Raw genomic sequence first — 15,566 nt, 5'->3', positions numbered from 1 at the left:
TTTTCTCTAGCAGCTTTTAATATTTTCTCTTTATCATTTAGCTTTGGTAATTTAATTATGATGCATCTTGGTGTTGGTTTCTTTGGGTTTCTCCTTAATGGAGTTCTCTGTGCTTCCTGAACATGTGAAATGTTTTCCTGCCTTAATTGGGGGAAGTTTTCCGCTATAATATGTTTGAACAAAGTCTCTATCCCTTGTTCTTTCTCTTCTTCTTCAAGAACCCCTATGATGCGGATGTTATTTCTCTTCATGTTGTCACAGAGCTCTCTTAGAGTTTCCTCAGACTTTTTGAGTCTCTTTTCTTTTTTCTGCTCTGCTTCCATGCCTTTATTTATCGTGTCCTCTAACTCACTGATTCGATTCTCTGCTTCATCCATCCTGTTTTAATTCCTTCCATAGTATTCTTTATTTCAGATATTGTATTTGTCATTTCTGTCTGATTCTTTTTTATTATTTCAATGTCCTTTTTTATATTTGTTATCTCTTTATTTAGGTTTTCATAATGGCTATCTATGGTTGTTCTAATATTATTGAGCATCCTAACAATCGTTATTTTAAACTCTGCATCTGGTAATTTGGTTATATCTGATTCACTTAGGTTCTTTTCTGGGGATTTCTCTTGGTTTATTTGTGTTGTATTTTTCTGCCTCCACATTTTCTCTTTACGGGAGTGGCTGTGATCACGTGCTCGGGTGCCCAAGGGTTGGTGGCCTTGGCCTTTGCCCCGCCCCTGTGTGTGACGTTATGCTCGGTCCTGAGGGCACTGGCGAGCAGCTTTGCTCAGCTGCGGGTCTCCGCCTGTTTCCGAGCTTTCGCCCTGCCTTTGCAGGATGATCCCACTCAAGGAACAGCTGCTAGCCTTGGCTCTACCGCGGGGCAGGGCTGCGTGCCCAAGCTCAGCTCTGTAGTGGAACTCCGCTTCTTCTGGGCTTTTGGCTCCACCCCCGCGGGAGGAGCCAGCTACCAAGTCAGACCGCAAGCCTGGGTTGCACGGACGGGGCAAGGCTGTGCTCCTCTGCCCTTGCTCTGGGGTTGGTCTCCACCCTTTCCGGGGTTCCCGCCCTTCTCCCGGAGGCTGGATTACAGGCTGCCGGCAGCTGAGCTTGACCGCTTTTGCACGCCCCCTTCTCCCCAGCCGGGCAAGATTGAGCTCACACCTGAGCCCAGTGGTGCCCAGCCGGCTTCCGCCCCTGCCAGCAGAACCGCGCTTTTGTCTCCCACTGCCGCCCGCTCTCTGGTGCACCCTCAGCCGTGTGGGTGGGGGCGTTGCAGCTCGGACCCTAAGACTCACTACTGTAGACCCGAAAGCTCCTATGCGACTCTGCTCTGAATGCCGTGGGGGAGCTTGTTTGGCTACTCTCCTGCTTCCCTTTGCTGGTATTGCTGTTTCTGGGGGAAATATTCACTTCAGCTTTGGGGAGTGACTTGTCCCAGGGGTTAGGGTGGCTATTTCCCAAAATGTTTCTCCCTATGCCTCCTAGATTACACTCTCTTCCTGTTACTGTGGTCCTCTCCTCTCTCCCCATTCCCCAGAGCCCTGGGTGAGTGTTTGTGAGAGAGATGTTCTGCGTGGTCCCTTTATGAAGGATCCTGGGTCTGAGAAATCAGACTCTCACAAACAGTATCCTGACTTGTTTCCAGCTAAATACTGTCCTTACGCCTCTTCTGGGCTCTGGGGCTGCAGGCTTGGGCTTTGTTCCTGTGGCTCAGGACCCTTTCCCCTCTGCTAAACTCACTTCCCGCCACGCGAGTCTCTCCCTGCTGTCGTTCGCTCCGAGGAGCTGGGCAGCCCTCTCCGCGTTTCCGCATTTCCGCTTTTCCTACCAGTCTCTGTGTGGCTTCTTCAGCGTTCCTTGGTTGAAGAGTCCTTTTAGTTTAGTCCAAAGTTGGTTTTCCAGATGATAGTTCATAAAATTAGTTTGTAATCCACTTTGGTTCTGGGAGGTAGATGCTGGTACGTCCGTCTACTCCAGCACCAGCGCCATCTTGTCTCTCCCCTCTACATTTTTGTAAAACCATAAAACCTTTCTCAGAGTATCCTTCCCCACCCCCAGCAGCCTTTCATGAGATATTTATTGTCTTGAACTTTATTACCTTGCCATGCTAAGCTACAAGAGAGGCTGAGAAAAGTGAACATTTAGCTTGTCCAGTTTATGTAGTAGAAAGCAAGGGTGGGGGGGGGGTGAAAATGAAATCAGCCTCCAACTATGGTAGCAGAAGTAGGGGAAGGAAATAGAAACCACTTTTTACATAGGGAGGAGGTGGTGATACCTTGACTTTACTGGGACAAAAAAAATACTAAGTGTATGTCCACTAGAATTGGGGTGAGTTGGGGAAATAAGGTGAGAGAAGGAGGTGGCAGACAATTTAGAAAGCCTGGCCACAGAGTGGGGCCTTGTTTATCTGGTGATATGCTTAACAAAGATGGATGGCTAACTGGACAAGCAGAGTAATTCTGGTGAGCTATTGTATTTAGCACTCTCTGGGCCACTAGTAGTTAGTGCTGAAGCTGTCTAAAGTCAGCGTGGCTATGAATGGTTTCTTCTGTTTCAGCTAAATACCAACATACCCCAGGACTCAGTGGTCGGCAAACGGAGGCTCGCGAGCCACAGGCGGCTCTTTGACCCCTTGAGTGTGGCTCTTCCACAAAATACCACGTGCGGGTGCTACCTCGATAAGGAATGTACCTACCTATATAGTTTAAGTTTAAAAAATTTGGCTCTCAAAAGAAATTTCAATCGTTGTACTGTTGATATTTGGCTCTGTTGACTAATGAGTTTGCCGACCACTGCCCCAGGTGATTGTAGTGACACAATTTTTCCTATTTTCCCCATGACTTAGCTCAGGGGCCAGCAAACTATTTTCATGGGCCAAATTCACGAGGGTGCCAGCTAAATCTAGCCCACTCATTTATTTATGTATGGTCTACGGCTGCTTTTGCACTGCAGCTGCAAGTCTAGTAGTTGCAACAAAGGCCCTGTGGCCTGCATAACCTACAGTATTTGCTATCTAGCTGTCACAGTAAGTTTGCTGACCCAATCTATCTTACATGCTAAAAGGAAAGAAAAAGGCATGCAAATAAAGCCAAAGACTTGGACATGTAGCATAGGTAGGCCTATTTTCATGTGGTTTGAAGGGATTTGACTTTAGCCTTTTTTATTATTGTGAATGAAGGTGGTAGTAAATGTTAGACCATTATCAGTAATTGAAATGGTTTCGTTAACATAATTGGTTTAAGACTTTTTTGAAACAAAAGATAGGCAGTATTTGTAGAACTTGTCAAGGAAAACTAACACCTATGGTTTTTATGAATAGTAAACTGCTCATGTACAAATCTCTTTTACCAGTGTAAACCTGTCAAAGATGAACTTACATGATTTTGCAGTACATAAAACTATAAAACTTAAAAACATAAAACAAGGTTATAATGTAAAACAATGTAATTTTAACAATGTAATTTTAACTACATGATAGGTAAATGTACCTATCATGCGTGCATACATGACTCAGACTTTTTAATATATAGGAAATCAGATAATTTTAGGTCATTTTTTAATGTCTATTTCTGTGGGAGTAACTGTATGAATCCGATTTTGGGCACTTTAAAGATGTGTTATGCTAAATTTATGGAGTTTTATTTTAAAAGTTCTAATAACTTACTGATCAACTACAAATGCAGAATGGTCCCTTAGTAAAAAAAATGAGGAAAGACATTTTACGTTTGCATTTGGATCAGGCTTTTAAAAAATTTTTTTTTAATTTAATGCAGTGACATTGATAAATCAGGGTACATATGTTGAGAGAAAAATCTCCAGATTATTTTGACATTGGATTGTGGTGTATACCCCTCACCCAAAGTCAAATTGTCTTCCGTCACCTTCTATCTGGTTTTCTTTGTGCCCCTCCTCTCCCCCTACCCCTTCTCTCCTTCTTCACCCCATCCCCCTCTTCCCCCCACCCCCAATACCATCACATTCTTGTCCATGTCTCTGAGTCTCATTTTTATGTCCCATCTATGTATAGATTCATATAGTTCTTAGTTTTTTCTGATTTACTTATTTCACTCCGTATAATGTTATCAAGGTCCATCCATGTTATTGTAAATGATCCGATGTCATCATTTCTTATAGCTGAGTAGTATTCCATAGTATATATGTACCAAAGCTTTTTAATCCATTCGTCCTCTGATGGACACTTGGGCTGTTTCCAGATCTTCGCTATTGTGAATAATGCTGCCACAAACATGGGGGTGCATTTCTCCTTTTGGAGCAGTTCTATGGTGTTCTTGGTGTATATTCCTAAAAGTGGGATAGCTGGGTCAAAAGGCAGTTCGATTTTCAATTTTTTGAGGAATCTCCATACTGTTTTCCACAGTGGCTGCACCAGTCTGCATTCCCACCAGCAGTGAAGGAGGGTTCCCTTTTCTCCACATCCTCGCCAGCACTTATTCTGTGTTGTTCTGTTGATGAGCGCCATTCTGACTGGTGTGAGGTGATATCTCATTGTGGTTTTAATTTGCATTTCTCTAATGATTAGTGATGTTGAGCATTTTTTCATATGTCTATTGGCCATCTGTATGTCTTCTTTGGAGAAGTGTCTATTCATTTCTTTTTCCCTTTTTTGATTGGATTGTTTGTCTTCCTGGTGTTGAGATTTACAAGTTCTTTATAAATTTTGGTTATTAACCCCTTATCAGACGTATTGTCAAATATGTTCTCCCATTTTGTAGTTTGTCTTTTTATTCTGTTCTTATTGTCTTTAGCTGTGCAAAAGCTTTTTAGTTTGATAAAGTCCCATTTGTTTATCCTGTCTTTTATTTCACTTCCCCGTGGAGATAAATCAGCAAATATATTGCTCTGAGAGATGTCGGAGAGCTTACTGCCTATGTTTTCTTCTAAGATGCTTATGGTTTCACGGCTTACATGTAAGTCTTTTATCCATTTTGATTTTATTTTTGTGAATGGTGTAAGCTGGTGGTCTAGTTTCATTAGTTTGCAGATAGCTGTCCAATTTTCCCAACACCATTTGTTAAAGAGGCTGTCTTTACTCCATTGTATTTCCTTACCTTCTTTGTCACATATCAGTTGTCCATAGAGCTGTGGGTTTATTTCTGGGTTCTCTGTTCTGTTCCATTGATCTATATGCCTGTTCTTATGCTAGTACCAGGCTGTTTTGAGTACAATGGCCTTGTAGTATAACTTGATATCAGGAAGTGTGATACCTCCCACTTTATTCTTCTTTTTTAAGATTGCTGAGGCTATTCGTGTTCTTTTTTGGTTCCATATAAATTTGGAATATGTGATCTTTATCTTTGAAGTATGTCATTGGTATTTTAATTGGTATTGCATTGAATTTATAGATTGCTTTGGGTAATATAGACATTTTAATGATGTTTATTCTTCCTAACCATGAGCACGGAATATGCTTCCACTTGTTTGTATGAAATGGACAAATTCCTTGAAACATACAATCTTCCAAAAATCAATATGGAAGAATCAGAAAACCTAAACAGACCGATTACTCCAAATGAGATAGAAACAGTTATCAAAAAACTCCCAAAAAGAAAAGTCTGGGGCCTGATGGCTTCACAAGTGAATTCTACCAAATATTCAAAGAAGAACTAACTCCTATCCTTCTCAAGCTATTTCAAAAAATTCAAGAGGAAGGAAGACTTCCGAGCTCCTTTTATGAGGCAAGCATAATCCTGATTCCAAAACCAGGCAAAGACAACACAAGCAAAGAAAATTATAGGCCAATATCTCTGATAAATATAGATGCTAAAATCCTCAAAAAAATATTAGCAAACTGGATCCAACAATATATGGAAAAAATCATACACCATGATCAAGTGGGATTTATTCTGGGGAGGCAAGGCTGGTACAATATTCGTAAATTAATCAATGTGATTCATCACATAAACAAAAAGAAGGAGAAAAACCACATGATAATTTCAATAGATGCAGAAAAAGCATTTGATAAAATCCAGCACCCGTTCATGATCAAAACTCAGCAAAATGGGGATACAGGGAACATACCTCAACATGATAAAAGTCATGTATGACAAACCCACAGCCAAAATCATACTCAATGGGCAAAAATTAAAAGCAATCCCCCTAAGATTAGGAACAAGGCCGGGGTGCCCCCTTTCACCACTCTTATTCATCATAGTCCTGGAAGTCCTAGCCACAGCAATCAGACATGAAATAAAAGGCATTCAAGGTGGAAAAGAAGAAGTAAAACTATCATTATTTGCAGATGATATGATATTGTATATAGAAAACCCTAAAGTCTCAGTCAAAAAACTACTAGACCTGATAAATGAATTCAGCAAAGTGGCAGGATATAAAATCAATAGTCAGAAATCAGAGGTATTTTTATACGCCAACAATGAACAATCAGAAAGAGAAATTAAGGAAACAATCCCCTTCACTATTACAACCGAAAAAATAAAGTACCTAGGAGTAAATTTAACCAAGGAAACTAAAGACTTGTACTCGGAAAATTATAAAGCATTGATAAAAGAAATCAAGGAAGATACAAACAAGTGGATCAGGCTTTTGAAAGATACGTTTTTGTTTATTTGTTTTTGAGAGAGAGAGAGATTGAGACAGGGAGAGATGAGAAGCAGCAATTCTTTGTTGTGGCGCCTTAGTGGTTCATTGATTGCCTTCTCATATGTTCCTTGATGAGGGGCTTCAGCAGAGCCAGTGACCCCTTGCTCAAGTCAGCAGCCTTGGGCTCAAGCCAGTAACCTTTTGGCTCAAGCCAGCGACCTCTGGGTTCAAGCCAGCACCATGGGATCTTGTCTATGATCCCATGCTCAAGCCAGTGACCCTGCGCTCAAGCTGGGGACCTGGGGGTTTCAAGCCTGGATCCTCTGCGTCCCTGGCTGATACTCTATCCACTGTGCCACCACCTGGTCAGGCTTGAAGGATTTGTTCTTATAGAAATAGAGAAGTACTACTAAAACAGAAAAATTCTTAGTAATTTTCTATCTTTGAACAAAAAAAGTTTATTTTCTTAGAATTTAATATGTACATGACTATGCCATTTAAAGTCAAGCAGTCTGCTAAACCTTGTATATTTTTGCCTAGCTACGTGAGTATGAAACGAGATAAATCTGAAACTTCAAGAGAGAAATATGTCCAATATTACGATAGAAATAATTCTGAAATATGTTAGCATGTATAGTGTGAGACAGAGGATGTCATCATTAGAAAAGTTTATTAATACTTGAGCTAATTATATTTCTAGAACATATGTCTTAGGTTAGGATGATATCGAAAGCTTACAGGAGGAAAGTGATGTTTGCTAACTTCACCATTTTAACTGGCATAACAAGAGAAGCGATAAAGAGGAAGCACATGGGCTTTAGAGTCAAAATCCTGTTCTTGTGCTGACTACCAGAGGTGGGTTAAGGTCAGGTGAGGCCCCGGGCGCAGAAGAGAATATTGGGCCCCTTAAAAAAGAGAGAGAGAGAGACAGGGAAAATAAAAATACATGTTAACCATATTTTTAAATAAATAAAAAATATTATATACTATTAATGTTAAAATTGCACATATGAAACCAAACTTGGTGTCATCAGAAAAAAGTGTGAAGTTGGGGTTTTGGTGGGCCCTCCGTTAAATTTGCCTCTGCTTACTACCCATCTGACTTGGGAAACCTACTGAGCTCTCCGAGTCTGTTTTCATCTGTAATATATGGATAACTGATAATGTCTCTTCTACAGGCCTGCTGAAATTTGTGTGTAAAGAACAAAGTAGTGTCTTGTGCTTAGTGTGCACCGGTAAAAAGGTAGCAGTTCTCATTACTACTGCCACCAATATGAATGAGTGATGAGATGACCGTCTCCTCTTTCTCATTTTTGTGCCTTTCCTCACTGGGGTTTGGTTTTCATTAGTTTAAGCAAGTACTGAGGCTGCTTAGAAGGCCCAGTAATAGAGTGAAATTGATCTGTTCTCTGCTTTATTTTCTAATTTCTATGAAAGAAGAAACCTCTCTACCACATATTCCCATTGAGTTCTCGCTAGGAGGACCAGGTCTTACTTTCCTGTCCCCAAAACCAGACTGACAGAAATGGTTGGGTTTTTCTGCCCCTCTGATCTGCTTTCATTATCTCTCTGATTGTGACCTAGTAAATTAAAGAGGGTTGGGGTGCTTATAGCTCAGATTCTTAGTCCATTGCATATCTAGTCACTTTAGAAACCTTGCTCTAGGAAGAAAGAATTTTAAAGGAACTAACCTTAATCTTTTTTGGGAATGTTTTAAGTATTTAAATGTTTTAAAATGAGCTGAAGATCTCAGTACGTTTGCACTGAAAATAGAGAAAATTTACAAGAATTTTATCTAATTATATAAAAAGAAGTCATTGGTTTGAATAACAGCAATACTTCAGAGGTATTCTAAGCTTTCCATTTAACTATACATCTCTGCTAAGGAGCCAGTTGACCATGACCTGTTAGGTTTTTGCCAAGGATAGTAGGGTAGGAGCCCTACTGTATGAATTATCATGGATATAGGTGGAGTGAGGAAGGACAGTAGAAAGAAGTTTCATGAGAAATGAAATAAGTTTCAAAAGAATGAGTAAATCTCTTCTTCCTAACTTTTCTGGTCCTTTTTAAGAGAAGGCAGGAGATTTTCTAGTCTTTGAAATTGTTTTAAGAGAATTAAAAATCTCAAATTCTTAAAATGAAGGAGACTGTAGGCAGAGAAGAGAGTATTATGGTGTCTGACAGTGTAACATACTAATATAGCAAGGTATGTTACCTTCCTCTTAGCAGCTTTGATGAATCTTGCCCTTTTTGTTATGTATAAATATTGTGTTTTTTTGTTTATGTTTACAAATTGAATTCTGTGGTGACAGGATATATTTCATATACTCGGAAAAAGTCAGTTTATTCTTTTTAACAAGCTCTGGACAATATTCCTTTACTAATCAAATAATTAACACTGTAGAATTTGTGCTGCTGGAGGCCATTTTATTTGCTTGGTGATGCTGTGTAACTTTAGCAGGTTTGGGGCCATTATTATTGTATTGTCCTGGAGTGCCATTTTAAATCATAATTACAGATTAAATAAGTCTCTCCATGTGTATTAGAGAAATAAGCATGCTTAGGGAAAGAACTGTTTATTACTAGTATCGTTGCCTAAATTGTTCTTAAAGATTATTTTGTTCTCTTAAAAATGCTTAGGCGTTCATGCTAACTACAGGGAGGAATTGGTAATAAATGTTTTCAGAAATTTTAAAAATTGCAATTTTTTTTATCCATATACTTAATTTCATTGTAATAAACCTTTAGGGGTCAAGTTACTCTGTGGTAGTGAGTTATGTTTACACTTTACTTTTCTGGAACTCATCCAAAAATGAGAATAAAAAGAAGTAATCCTCACCTGCCCTGGTCCCCTATGGATGTATTTTTCTTATATGAGAATTCCTGAGGCAACCAATTAAGGTGACCAGTCGTCCTTCTTTAGGGAGGACAGTCCTTCTATTTTAAGTTCCATTCTCCCTCAAAAAGTGTCCTCCTACATGTCCTCCTTTTTGATATTGAAGACTTATCTGTAAATGTTCCTATTCGATGGATGCAGAGTCAATCCATTGCGTGTAATATGACATATTTGTATCTAAAGGAGTACTTTTTTCTTACAATTATTATTAAAAATTAATAGGCATGTAAACATAATTACAATATAAAATATTACAAATGTTGCCTGACCTGTAGTGATGCAATGGATAAAGCATCGACCTGGAATACTGAGGTCACCAGTTCGAAACCCTCGGCTTGTCTGATCAAGGCATATATGGGAGTTGATACTTCCTGCTCCTCCCCCCTTTCTTTCTCTCTCTCTCTCTCTCTCTCTCTCTCTCTCTCTCTCTCTCTCCCCTCTCTCAAATGAATAAATAAAAAAATTAAAAAAATATTACAAATGTTTTTATGCATTTATCATATTATAGTGTATTCTTGTTGCAATGAATAAAATGTTTCTTTTATTTACGATATTATTTTCTTCAATTTAGTTTTGTCCTTTTCATTGTAAAAAAGTTGGACACCTTAATTATATGGATAATAATAAATTCATTAACTGGTTTCTAGTTCATAATTCCTTTGCAGATTAGAAGTAGATAATTGGCAGTCAGGAATGGAACTACAGTGAGAATATTGAAGCTGATGGAAATTAACAGGGAAACTTAAAAACCACATAAGGATTGGCAATGTACTATAGTCTAGAGCTCTTCCCTCCTAGATAATATCTCAACTCATCATATATTAAATGCAGTTCCATAGTTAACAGACATAATGATGATTCTGAGGCATCAAAATAATGCTAAATTGTTTCTATCTTGTTACTTTTTACTACCATTAGTAACACAGCCTATATTTGGATGCTGGTTTTCTATATACAGAATACTTTCATATACACTTTTTTTTTTTTTTGTATTTTTCTGAAGCTGGAAACGGGGAGAGACAGTCAGACAGACTCCCTCATGCGCACGACCGGGATCCACCCGGCACGCCCACCAGGGGGCGACGCTCTGCCCACCAGGAGGCGATGCTCTGCCCCTCCGGGGGGTTGCTCTGCCACGACCAGAGCCACTCTAGCGCCTGGGGCAGAGGCCAAGGAGCCATCCCCAGCGCCCGGGCCATCTTTGCTCCAATGGAGCCTAGGCTGCGGGAGGGGAAGAGAGAGACAGAGAGGAAGGGGGGGGGGGAGTGGAGAAGCAAATGGGCGCTTCTCCTATGTGCCCTGGCCGGGAATCGAACCCGGGTCCCCCGCACGCCAGGCCAACGCTCTACCGCTGAGCCAACCGGCCAGGGCCATATACACTTTTTTAATATTCACAATAACCTGGTGAAATTAGGTGAGGCAGATATTCTTATTCTTCTTCTAGAGATAAAGCTACAGGTATGGAGAGATCACTATAACAGCCCACTGAAGAGTTAAGAGGGAAATATTTTGATACCAAGTGTCTTTTCATTGTACCAAATTATTTCTGCAGCAGGGAGTAATACAAGTATCAACAAGCTTTATCTTCTAGCCTGCTTTAAAGCACAATTTATAAAAATTTGTAATATTTTTATAGTGCTTTTTATCCAGAGTTGGTTAAAAAATGTTTTTAGTTATCCTGAAGTCAAAATATTTCAAGTATTTTCTTGTATTTTGACTTTTCTAATCAGTCACGACATTTTTATCATTTTCCTTCTGAAATGTTATTCCGAGTCCATTATGTTTTGCTGTTTTCACTGAACTTGGCTGCATTTCCGCACCGTTGCATTGCTGTATGGTAAGTATCCTTTGTCCCTGCCTCCATTCTCTCCAGTATCCTTTCATTGACTTCATCCCGCCCCTGCTGCCAGACTCATCTCTCTTGAGGACTATTTTTATTATAGCACTTGGCATTTTAATACTTTTCTGTGGCTTCTTAAGGTCTAAAGCATCAAGGGCATATTCTTAATTTTGACATTCAAGCCCTTCATTATTGGTATGTAACTTATCTGACCTTCATTTTTATGACTCCTTTTATGTTCCCTGCAGCCTTGATGGGAAAGACGCATTGGTTTTTACTACTCATTACAGTTGATTTCTATTTTTTTGTCATTGTTCCTTTTATTTGTTTTCTTCTTCAAGGCCTCATTAAGATGTTTTCTATGATGATTATTTTTAAAATAATATTTGGCTCTTAGAATTCTTCAAGTATTCATATGTGTATCAACTGCCCTAACTTGTGTATCTCATGATTCTTTGGGCAACTATGATGTTCTTGCAACAGCGCTGGGTTTTGAGTAAAAAAGCTGCTTACATCAGAGTTTTGGATCAGCTGCTTAATACCTGTGTGACTTTCATTAAAGTCATTGAATGCACGAACATTTCAGTGGCATTTTAGAAGAATAAGCCAATTTGCACTGGGTTTAGACTTGAGTAGGGGTGAAATAATGAAGGCTGTGAAGAAAAGGAGATATTGTCTTTCCAAAGGGGAATCTATATTCTGGGGAATGTGGATTGATTTGTTTTAAGGCTGGAAGAGAATTTTGAGAATATCTAAATGTTGAAACAACTGTGCCAGCCAGTGATTAAGAGCTGCTTTCTATTTTATACCACCCTTTTTTTTTTTTTTTTCTGAAGCTGGAAACGGGGAGAGACAGTCAGACAGACTCCCGCATGCACCCGACCGGGATCCACCCGGCACAACCACCAGGGGCGACGCTCTGCCCACCAGGGGGTGATGCTCTGCCCCTCCGGGGCGTCGCTCTGCCGCGACCAGAGCCACTCTAGCGCCTGGGGCAGAGGCCAAGGAGCCATCCTCAGCGCCCGGGCCATCTTTGCTCCAATGGAGCCTTGGCTGCAGGAGGGGAAGAGAGAGACAGAGAGGAAGGAGGGGAGGGGAGTGGAGAAGCAAATGGGCGCTTCTCCTATGTGCCCTGTCCAGGAATCAAACCCGGGTCCCCCGCATGCCAGGCCGATGCTCTACCACTGAGCCAACCGGCCAGGGCCTATACCACCCTTTTTTATTTTAAGATTCGTTTTATTTATTCATTCATTTCATTTTTAGAGAGGAGAGAGAGAGAGAGAGAGAGAGAGAGAGAGAGAGAAAGAAAGAGAGAGAGAGAGAGAAAGTGAGTGAAGGGGAGGAGGAGCCGGAAACATCAACTCCCATATGTTCCTTGATAGGCAAGCCTACGGTTTCGAACCAGCAACCTCCGCATTCCAAGTCAACGCTTTATCTACTATGCCACCACAGGTCAGGGTAACTACCTTTTCTGATTTTCAGTTTTTCTTCTCTGAAAGTGAAACAAGTCTTAAAGAAATTCTGGTAACTTTGCTCAACTTTCATGCTTTGGAATACTAAGATAGGAGATAGTGCTTTTCAAGTCCTTCACCTTTGTAAGAATGAGACGGCACTCGAACACCAGGTGTGCAGGCTTTATTAGAGGAGAAAGACCTGCTGGGGCACTTCTCCAAAAGAGGGCACCAGTACAAGCTAGGGGGACTAATTTATAGGGTAAAAGGAGAGTCTCGAGCAAGTGGGTGTTGAATCAAAAGTCCTGGTATGTCCGAATGCTCCTCCTTGGGGGGCTTGCCAGCTTCTTGGAATTCTTCCGTCTCAGGGGCGATAGTCCAGTAAGGTTGAGGTCTGACAGATAAGTGGAACATCAAGAGAGCAGTTTGGAATTCCTGGTAAATTCACGTATCTATCATTTCTCAACTCTGTGGTTACATATAAAAGAAAGGCAGTTATTTTTATAATATACGGTGAGGAGTGATGAGGAGAAAGAGGAGAAAAAATTGGGAAATTATTGCTTCTTCTGGAGAGAACTCAAGAAAAAAACCTTGCCAAGCCAAGTCCCTCATCCAATTAAGGAGGTTGTCAATGTCCGTGCTGTGAGGTCTGAACCAGGCAATGTCCTCGAAAACCTGAGTGAGGAAGTAAAAAAAAAAATTTGTGCCTGACCTGTGGTGGCGCAGTGGGATAAAGCGTCGACCTGGAACACTGAGGTCGCCGGTTCGAAACCTTGGGCTTGCCTGGTCAAGGCACATATGGGAATTGATGCTTCCTGCTCCTCCCCCTTCTCTCTCTCTCTGTCTCTCTCACTCCTCTCTCTCTAAAAAATCAATAAATAAAATATTTAAAAAAAATTTTTTTGCGAGGTAATTGTTAGTTGCTTGCTGCAAGTGCTGATCTGGTTCTTCTCGAATAGGAGGACATGTGGAGATTTTTAGAGACAGGGAATCTGTTGGTGTAAGTTTTTAGAAGGACTGAATATGTGTGGTTTAAAAGGAAGGGGGTTTGGAGAACATTCAGGAGGTAACTTCTCGGGCTGAGGGGCAACTTCTTCCTGCTGTCATCCCTACCTATTTGATATTTCCCTCGTGAAGTTCTCCTTGTGGTATTGGGGAATAGGAATGTAGGAGCATTTGATTTAGATAATTCTAGAGATTTCTCTCATCCGGGCCTGTAGGAACTTGATAAAGAAGGGGACAAGTATTTGGAGATAGGAGTGCAGAGATAAGGAGGGTTGTATAGTGGGGGTGAAAGTTCTTCCATGGTAAATTAGAGATATTCTTTCCTGGCAGCCCTGCAGGGAGCAGTAAGTTTGAGCTAAAAGAAATGTTTCATGTCCGTTTGTAGGCTCCTCTTCAGCCAGGAAGACCCAGCGATCTTGTTCCCTTACTATGTTAAGGGTAAAAAGACTGAGAAGCATTAAGAGGTGAATGCTATTCATTTCCCTAGTTCTTCAGGGATACGGGAGAGCTTTAGGGTTAGGGGACCTGTAGGGGTTGAAAGATAGGATTTAGGAGGTTTGCTGATACAGGGTTTCAGATTTTTCTGTTTTGCGAAGGCAGGTTTCAGAGTTGGTGTGTAGGGTTAGGTAGATTTTTCCACTTTTCTTATTGGTGAAGGTCTGCATGCGGTTCTGTAAGAAACTAGTGAACAAATGTCAGAGGTAGGGTCCAAAAGTTAGAAAAATAAATAGAGTGAATGGACCAATGAAAGGCACCCAGTTTGTGCGAAACCACTGATTCCATGTTTACGAATTTGCTGGGTTTCAGAGAGAGAGAGAGAGAGAGAGAGTAGGAATAAGACAGGGAAGTGGCCAGTCCCCCTGCTCCTAGACCTACTTCTGTAGAAATTCCTAAAGCAACAAGGAGAAGGATTACCGGTACAGCTCGTTTGGTCCTTAGATTGACGGGTAGTGTACTAGAAACTGGAAGAGGCTCATGGGGTGGGATTAGGTTGATATTTGGGGTGAGATAGATTTGGGTACAGGTTTCTGTCAAATTAGTAGGGAGACACATATATGTTTTATGCCAGTTTTCTACTTTAGCAGCAGTGGGAGTTGTCAGGATCACGGTGTGTGGATCTGTCCACATGAAAGTCAGTCCTTGGGTGATGTAATGCTGGAAGAGCATCTTGAACAGTCTTTGAACAGTTTGCTGAGTAACCTGTAAATTCTTCAAGGACTTAGGGAAAAGGTGATTATATTTCTATACTTCGCAGTTAGAGTTTAAATCCTAGTGACCACTGCTTCTAGCTGGAATTAGCAGTAGGTCCCAGCCTACAATAGGCATGGGGCATTAAGACAAGAGGAATAAAGGAGATACTATACATTAAATAAAGTAATAAAATCAGACTGTCAATACCCACAGTAGAGATTTTTGAAGGATAAATAAAACTCAAATATTTAGGCAAGGCATAGTAGATAGCCCTTGTGTTCACCAGAAATGAGATAAGCTTATCTGCTACTTGGAAGAAATACCTTAGGTTCATGAAGGATGTCCTTGGGCCTTCAGTGGCAATTCCCAGCATGCTGGGCAAGGTCAGGTCACAGGTAGCTGGAGCAGGGCTAGAAGAGACTGAACCCTCCCTCCATGGAGCAAGGGGGCAGCTTACCTTCTCGTGTCTCTCTTTCCACAGTAATGATGATGTGTCCCTTGATGGGGCTGGGAAGCCTGGCAGGCTTCAGTTCAGTGACCTTTCTTTCCACTCTGGAGCAGGGCCCTGATGGAATCCTATGAAGCCCTTTCTGGGCGCTGGAGCCCTTAGAGTATATGCCCAAAGCTGG

The sequence above is a fragment of the Saccopteryx leptura genome, chromosome 11 (genome assembly GCF_036850995.1).
Source record: "Saccopteryx leptura isolate mSacLep1 chromosome 11, mSacLep1_pri_phased_curated, whole genome shotgun sequence".
Classification (NCBI taxonomy): Eukaryota; Metazoa; Chordata; class Mammalia; order Chiroptera; family Emballonuridae; genus Saccopteryx; species Saccopteryx leptura.
The sequence above is the reverse complement of the archived record's forward strand: the minus strand, read 5'-3'. Positions refer to the sequence as shown.